General features: G+C 43.2%; 1 long non-coding RNA gene across 1 annotated transcript in view; it reads left to right on the forward strand.

Moving 5' to 3' along the window:
• Positions 1-1,541: 1,541 nt before the first annotated feature.
• The window catches only part of LOC113479778, an 18,568-nt gene continuing 11,430 nt past the window's right edge, over positions 1,542-8,679 (forward strand). Inside the window, exon 1 of the long non-coding RNA XR_003398337.1 lies at positions 1,542-1,777. This is a non-coding gene — a long non-coding RNA (uncharacterized LOC113479778). The remainder of the gene's footprint in view (positions 1,778-8,679) is intronic.

Genomic DNA, 8,679 nt, shown 5'->3' on the forward strand with positions numbered 1-8,679 from the left:
ATATATGTGGTATTGAATGTTACTGCGCTTCATGTTTGGCAGCATCTTAAATCAATTTTGTGGTTATATTAGAATTTCATCATCAACATGTTTTCTATCTATGCTTCTAAATGGTTCTTGATGACTAAATTGGCAAATAACTTGGACCTTTCTTTGACAATTCTCTAAAGTTTACATTTTCACATCACAACACTGTTCACTTTGAAATCTCTTATTACCTCATATAAAGGTTTGATAAAGCAATAAAATATCATTCAGTGAACAAACCCTACCTGATTTTTTAAACCACAGTTTGAGGATGGCTCACCCAACTCTGCCCAGGGTGCTTTGAACCTTGATGCAAACCCCCTGGGGAGTCAGGGAAGAGGTAAATGCACTGGCTTTCACCAGTGGCAGGTAACACTTCACTGAGCCAAAAAGGTGCCATTTCTCTTGGTGGGTACTTGGTTTGAAAGCAGGGCACACAGGAATGGGAAGCTTTGTAGAGTGTGGCCACAGCATCTCTTCTTATGCCAGTGGATCACAAAGTTAAAGATTTAGTGAAATACCTTTCAGTGTGATCAAAGTGAGCCTGAATGAGCCCCTGAATTTTCATGTTGGTAGTGGGAATGTGGATGGCTTTCTCATGCAAGGTGGCACCCTTTCTGTCTGCCAGGGATCATCTGGTCCCCAAAACCCTGGATGAGGTCAGCCATCAAGCCATTGTAGCTTGGACTAGCACCTGTTTACCTGAAATAACTGTTGGGGTTGTCTTCTCTTTTGCTGTCGTAAGGACTGGCTGCTCTGGGAAGGCAAGCAGGGTAACTGGTGGGGTATTTATTATTCCAAAGTGGAAATCGCCAGCAAGAGCTCCAGTGTGTTTTCTTACCCAGTTCCCTCATCCTCCAGGAGACATGGAGCAAAAATAGATAAAGGTTCAAGAGAAGATATTCTTGTTGACAGTCATGATTAAATTATACTCATTGACATGTTTTTCTAACAAGAGAAAATTTTCTGATAGCAACAAGTTCCCCAAAACCTGAAGCCAGAGCAGCCGTGTTCTCTTAATCTCTGCAGAGATGGGCTTTGCTGTCTTATCTATGCCAATACACAGATATGATGTCTTTTTTCTTCTAGCAAAAGAAATTCATGTAAGGCATGCACAGTGTAGTATAAAGTGAGAAAGAGATTTGTCATTTTTTGACAATAATTCACTTAGACTCCAAAACAAATGTACTTCTGAGCAGTGACTCCGTGAACAATAAAGCAAACACTCTCGACTACCTACCAGCTCATCCATCTTTTTAAATCATGTCAGCAGACTTCAGATTGTTCACCAAGTTTTATTGTTTCATGGAGAAGGAAATAATTTGTGGTGAAATACACTGAGCCATTGAACTTTGCAATTGTTTATTACTTGGTCTTGATTTCTGGCACATTGCTGCTTCATCATTTACCTGTCATTTGTTTTGGATGACGTGGTTTATCCTCTCTTCATAGCTATCTAGATTGCATAGGTAAATTTTTAAGTTAAACTGCTTAGCCTTTCTGCTTGTAATAGCATCCACCTACTGTCTGTAAAATTTGCAGTAGTAATGTGTGTGTGATTTTGTTGTAGGCCAGGTGTGAATTCTTCCTTCTATCAAGAAAAAATATGTTTATGCAGCCTGGTATGAAGCTTTCTGGCAAGGAGATGAGTCAGGCTTTGTTTGAACTGGAAGGCTGGTGAACAGATCTTTTAGAAAGTGAAAAGGTATGGACAACGTAACAGAGGGATACAAAGCAGTTGACATGGCAGGTAAAGCAGGCTCTCTGCCATAAACAACATCTTATGGTCTAAGAACAACTCAGATATGGGTCACTTTTGTGACATGAGGGAGAGAGAGGTGACTGCATCTGAGCTAAGTCTGATGTTATTTCTCCTGTTTTGTTATTGCTGTTATAAATGAGTGCCCTAATTAGAACCGAGGGAATTTATGGGCAGATATGAAAATGTGGTTACTATAGTTACCAGGTGCTCCAGCTAAGTTGAGAAATGTCGCTAATATAATGATAGCCCAAGGGTAAACACATGAGGTAAGTGATGAACAAGCCCCTCTGCTCGAGGAGAAAATCTTTTTCTTCACACTTTGCTTGGTGGCTTGTTCAGCAAACTAACATCTACCACTACAATTAATTTTCTGTCCTTCCCTTTCTTTCAGTGGTTTGGTTTTGGTTAGGCTATAAGGAGCTCTGAGGTAAAGAAAGTACAAAAATGAAGTAGCATTTAAAGCAAGGATAAAGATCTATTTGCCTGTCTTTCAAAGCACTCTAATAAAATCCCTCCATACTCCTCTGTACGTAGGCTGGACAGCAAGGACATCTATGCATATTTCCACAAGTTCAGAAATAGAACTTTTCTTGTGTGTGTATTTTTTCTCTCCTGACCCTAATTCCAGCAGTGACCCTTGATGCTCATCTCAGTCTGTAGACAGGAAAGGAGAATGAGCAAGGATGCTGTCGGCTCTCCCCTCGTATCCCTCGGCTGTGATGGGGGACACCTCAATGCCTGGCTGCTTCAGTCCAACTGCTAACATTAGCTGCCAGATGTGGAAGGATTCAATGAGAAAAATGGCATTTCAGAGGGATCAGGCCCCACAGATGTGGTTGGAGTTGCCATTTGCTTGGTGCTGCCTACAAACAGGATCTACATAGGTTATTCCATTTGTTACAGGGAAAGGAAGAATTGTGAAGTCAGATTAATTCCTGCTGCAATTTCTCTGATGTCAATGAGGTGACACTACCGATTGCTTTGACATAGATTTTTTCAGTCCTGAGTAATTACCTGGCCTTTTAGAAAAAATACAGGAGTAGACAGAAAATCAGAACAGCTGCTGCTAAGGGAGCTGATCCCCACCACCTTAAACAGTGCTGACCGTGAGTTGCTCTCTGGTTTTGGAGGAGGCATGCAAGAGGAGAAAGAAGCTTGAAGCATCTATATCCTGCTCAACTAGAGATAAACTTCAACTATACTTAGCAGTATTCAGCATGTTGCTTCCTGCTACTTATTGATGGAGACTGTGAGATTGTTGCTCTGTGATGCCTCATGTGAGTGTAGGGCTGGACTCTGGTGGGGTATAGAAAAGCAGAGCTGCAGCTGCAGCAGTGAGAAGGTCAGTGTTAGCACAGTCAGTGGCCATGCAAGCTCCAGCTCCTCTTTGGGATCATTTCAGGCTGATGAACACCAGAAAGCATTGCCTATCCAATTTACTCTGAAACCTTATTGAGGTGCTTTAATCAGATGCGATAACCTCTGTCTCAAGCCTTAGAGAGAGGCAGGAGCTCCAGAGCAGTTTGTCTCTCCTAAGGTCTGCAGCCTGGTATATCTGCCTCTCCCTGGCAAAAGATGCAAATGAGCTTTAAATGCGATTGCTTCAGCTAGGGTCTTAGTCACAGTCATCACTGCCTTGATGAACTTGGTCACCCTGAATGGCTTAAATTATTTTGGATGATGGTTTTGCTTCATTAGCAAGAAGGTGACACACCACCTCTGTCACAAGTCTTCCTGCAAGAGGAGCAGATGTGCTGAAGTGCAAAGTCTGGGCTTCAACATTAGTGTTGCTTTACAAAATGAAGCAAAGTGCACATGAAAAGGCATCTGATTAGGCAGTGCCTCATTTCTGCAAACACTTTCTTTTCTACCCAGAGCTTTTTGGAGTGCTGTGCCAGTGCCAAATGTAGTTGAATTAGGTTCTCAGTGGAAGTAGCCAGGCAGAAACTGCACATGGATCTATGTTTGCACATAGGCTGCTGCTTTGATACAGGCTGTGGGCATCACTGTGGCTGCACAGGGCTCATCTGCTGTAGCCTGCCCTCCTGTACAGAGGAATACCAAGCTCATTCTCTCTGAAGATGGTCCTTCAGTAAACATCCTGGGGTGTGAGTGGCAACCTCATGGTCTATTGCTATAATCTGACTGCTGTTCGTTGTCATTTGCAGTGAGGCACAGGTTGCCCACTGCAGCTTGTCTTTCCTGCAGTGGGCCTACCACAGCTTGCAAAAATGGAAGAAATAGAAAATATTTAGAAAAAAGACTTTAAAAATTACTGGAAAGGGAGGGAAGGAGCAAACAGCTGAGATATAAACTAGTGATGGGGATGAGGTTGTTTATACTTTTCCTATGATACAAGAGATACCAGTGAAGTTAAAAAGCCTCAAAGATGCCTGCTGTTGCAGTATTACTTAGACCACTGGTCTGATCTAGTATAGCATGTTTCCTTCTCTTTGATTTTAGAAGCTGACGAAAGTTTCAGTGCCCTGGGAGTTTGGGTTTGTCAGAGTGGTATTGCTGGGCTGGGCAGTCATAGCCTACATGGGGCACAGAGAAACAGGGACCATTAAATCAGATGTTTCCCTAGTCAGTGAAAGGGCTCCAGGCAGTAAGCAAAACACAGACTTTTTATGCTTCAGATGGATTTTAGGATTTGTCTTCTCTGGACCTGATTTTTGTTTGATCTCTGTCTGGCTTAAGAAACAGCGTGAGAATCCCATCCTACCCACTTCTCTGTCTGTCTCTTCTGTGGACTCCCTACCCTGTTGCTGTAGTAAAGTACTTCACAGCTTATATGTACATTTTAATTTTTGGTCAGATTTAAAAATATTCTATTTTCCCCTAAACCCAGAGTAACAGAAATTTGAGTCTAGTTGTTTAGTTTGGGTTTTGATTTTTGCAGATTTTAAAATGGACACTGAATAGTTAATTTTACCAAAAAATGTTACTTCAATCTGAAAAAAAACCCCCACCCAAACAACAAACCAACAGCATTTTCTTTTGCAAAATCTTGACATTGACTCTTTTGAACTTCTTAAAATCTTGAATTGATTGCTTGAATTGCTGAATGAATTCAGCAGGATTGACACATGTATTTTGTGGGAGGAATAGTAATCAGGGGGGAAATTCTTTAAAAATGTTCAAATAGAGAAATCATACTTGGCTGCAGGAATTCTTAGTGATCTGTACCCTTGTGACAGCACTGGAGAAATCCCATCTTCCTTACCTCATTAAGACCAAGGACAACTGATGTGTGCTGAATTTCCGGGGGGGGGGGGAAAAGTGAAACCTGGTGCCTCACAGCTCCCTTTCTTTGCTAAGCTGATTACATAGATTTCCCCCCTTCATAATTTAGTACTGTGTTAAAGATATTCTGATCACAATGCTGTTTTGTTGTTTTGGTTTTTTTTTTCTGCAAGAATACAGCACTCAGCCTTTGCCTGGTGGTAAGTTTCTCCCTAACTGCCTAGGCTAGTTCCACTGTTTGAATTTTGGTTTGGGCAGGTGGCATGAACCAATTTTTTGTGCTTTGGGGTTTTAGCAAGGCCCAGCTGCCAGACTGTGGGTGAGCTGTGAAAATACTCTTCTGTAGAGCTTGGCTATCTATCTTGGCCACATATTTAATGCCAAAAAGGTCCAGGAGCATCTAGCTCTCGTGTGGTCTATCAGCCTTGAAATAGTGCTGTGGCTCAGACTGCAGAGACAACAGAAGTGCTTTTTTCTGTACAGTTCCTATATATTTTGCTCTTGTAGAATTTTTTTGGAAGTGCAGTTTATGTGGCAGCCTGAGCCAGCAGTCTGTCTGTCTATTTTCCTTCTTTGGAAAACAAAACCAAGAACCCTTCAGTCCTTTAGGACACAGGAAAATGGTTTTTGCTCTGATAGCTGAACTGATAGTATAATACTGTAGACAAGGATTTCTATTAGAAGTCAGTAAGGCAGATTCGCAGCCTGCCAAGTCTTCTGGGTTAGCATGGAGTACAGGCTGACAAACCTGATCACTAAGATTGGATAAGTATGTACCTCATTTTCACACCTCATGCTAGCACTAGGATAAACAAGCCTGGTTTTGAAAAACAATAAAGCTAGCTGGGAAACAATCTCCCAGCTCTGAAAATGTTCAGGATGTCAACACTTTGTCTCTTGTTCTCAGCCAGAGCTAAGGATACTGCAAAATACTCCTTTGCATCTCCTTACATCTGCTTTTTCTCATGTGGTGCGGGCCACATGGATTCTTCAGCTGGAAGATGGAGTTGCTATGAGTATTATTTTCAAAATCAAGCCAGTTCATGCTGTAGATATACTTAAAGATCAGTGATTTTGAAAACCACTGTTAGTCAGGGATCTGGTTGAACACACAGAATGGCTGGATCCAGCCAGAGTTGTGCAGGGCTCCTGTAGGCATGGTAAGGACCTTGTGCACCAAACTATCAGTTGTCTTTCTTGCCTTTCTTCTGAATGTTTCTTGAAGAAATGAGCTCAGGCAAACTGAACTGTCATTTTCTTCAGTCTCCCTTCTTTAATATTTAACTTCTGAGTTCTTTTGCCACTTTTAACCAAATTTAATAAGGGTGCACAGAAGTAATTCAGCTCCTATGAGAAAGGTGCTCAGACATCAAGTGAGGTCCAGTATCTCTCCCACTGCCCAAAATGACACCACTGATTTCAGTGAAGCAACATTGTACAGCAACATCCTGACAGTAACAAAACTTACATCTTATCAGCAAAGCTGGTCAATGGGGTGGAACTATGCGGGAATGCAGATTTTCAGTGACGTTACTTCTCATCAAATGACTCACTTTCAGAAGAGATAATTAAAAATAAGAAAAAACATCTTACATAATAGTATATGTCATCTGTGACAATACAATAACTGAGGTAATACACTCAAGTGAACTATGAAACCAGGTATTCACTTAGGGATGCATCATAGAATTTCTTTTAAAATAGACTTTTTTTTAAAAGTCAAATGCTGTTTTATAGCCAACTCAAGAGGTTGTGAGAACATCCTCAGCATGCACGTCATTCTGCTTAATTCCTGTTCCTAAGGAATAGCCCTGGTATCAATATGGGCTGGGGGATGAAGGGATTGAGAGCAGCCCTGTGGAGGACTTGAGGGTACTGGTGTATAAAAAGCTGGACATGAGCCAGCAATGTGCACTTGCAGCCCCAAAATCCAGCCATGTTCTGGGCTGCAGTAAGGGAAGTGTGGCCAGCAGGTCAAGGGAGGTGATTCTCCCTCTCTACTCCACTCTCGTGAGTCCCCACATGCAGTACTGTGTCCAGTTCTGGAGCCCCCAGCACAGGAAAGACATGGACCTGTTGGAGCAGGTCCAGAGGAGGATTACAAAAATGATCAGAGGGCTGGAGCACCTCTTCTATGCAGAAAGGGTGAGAGTGTTGGGATTGTTCAGCCTGGAGAAGAGAAGGCTCTGAGGGGACCTTATTGCAGCCTTCCAGTGCATAAAAGGGAGCTAATAAGAAAGGTGGGGGTGGAATTTTTAGCAGGGCCTGTTGCAATAGGACAAGGAGTAATAGTTTTAAACTGAAAGAGGGTAGATTCAGAGTAGATATAAGGAAGAAATCTTTTATGATGTGGGTGGTGAAACACTGGAATAGGTTGCCCAGAGAGGTGGTAGATGCCCCATGCCTGGAAACATTCAAGGTCAGGCTGGATGGGGCTCTGAGCAACCTGATCTAGTTGAAGATGTCCCTGCTCATTGGCTTATTCATAATTTTCTTGATTTTTTTCTATTCTTTGAGTATTTAATATCTTTTTTTCTGGTGGTGATCCTATATATACACCATACTGACTGTTACATATCTGAGGTAATTAGCAATTGCTCGTGGATCCATAGGAATTGTAATGAATAGCATGAGCTCAGTGGAATGATGCATCTTATCCATGTACTTCTAAATAGATGTCGTGCACAGTCCAATCCGAAATCTGGTCTCAGATTCCTTATCTATGTCACCCTCTTAAATGAAGCTGCATGACTTGTGAAATGGAGGTGTGTTGCTTTTGTGTGGTGGGGTTTTTGGTAGCAGGGGAGGGGCTATAGTGGTGGCCCTTGTAAGAACCTTCTTGAAGCTCCCTCAGCTCCAAGTCGGACCTGCCTTTGCACAAAGACTGAGCCAATTAGCTGCACCTCTGCGATAAAGAAGGGAAAACAGAGAGGGAGCTGGAGGACTTGTGAGGAGACCTTATGAGAAAGACACCTATGTGAACACTGAGGTCAGCGGAAGGAGGGAGTAGGAAGGGAGGGAGGTGAGCCAGAGTAGGAAGACACCTTGCATCCCGTGGTGAGATGCAGGGCCACCCTGCCTGACATGGAAATCACTGGAGGAGCAGAAATCCACCTGTGGAGGATCTCACACCGAAGCAGGTGGCTGCGCTAGGCTGGGACTCTGGGAAGAAGCAGCCCCCACTGTTGTAGTTCAGCACTGGGAGGACTGAGGCACGTGGAGGTGACCCACGCGGGTGCATCTTGAGAAGAATGCATCCCTTGGGGAGAACTAACAACAGAGAAAGTTTGTGGAGGACTGTCTCCTATGAGAGGGATGCCACGAGGAGCAGGGAGAAGAATGCTAAGAATGTTCTTCACAACCTTGGTGACTGCAGACTGACTGCACCTCCCATCACCTGCCCCTGCACTGCTGGCAGAAGAAGTAGAAATACTGGGAACAAAAGCTGGGCCCGGGAAGAAGGGAGGAGTGGGGGAAAGTGTTTTAAGAATGTGGTAAGGTTTTCCACTGTCCCATTCTGTCTGTTAATTGTTGCTTTTGTTAGTGTTTGAGTTCAAGTGATGTTTTTGGTCCGCCCCCCTCCGTCCGTGTTGTGTCGTCCCATCTCTCCGTCCCCGTCCCCGTGTGTCCATCCCCGCCCCCCC

Source organism: Athene cunicularia, assembly GCF_003259725.1.
Source record: "Athene cunicularia isolate RWA chromosome 4 unlocalized genomic scaffold, athCun1 chr4_part2, whole genome shotgun sequence".
Classification (NCBI taxonomy): domain Eukaryota; kingdom Metazoa; phylum Chordata; class Aves; order Strigiformes; family Strigidae; genus Athene; species Athene cunicularia.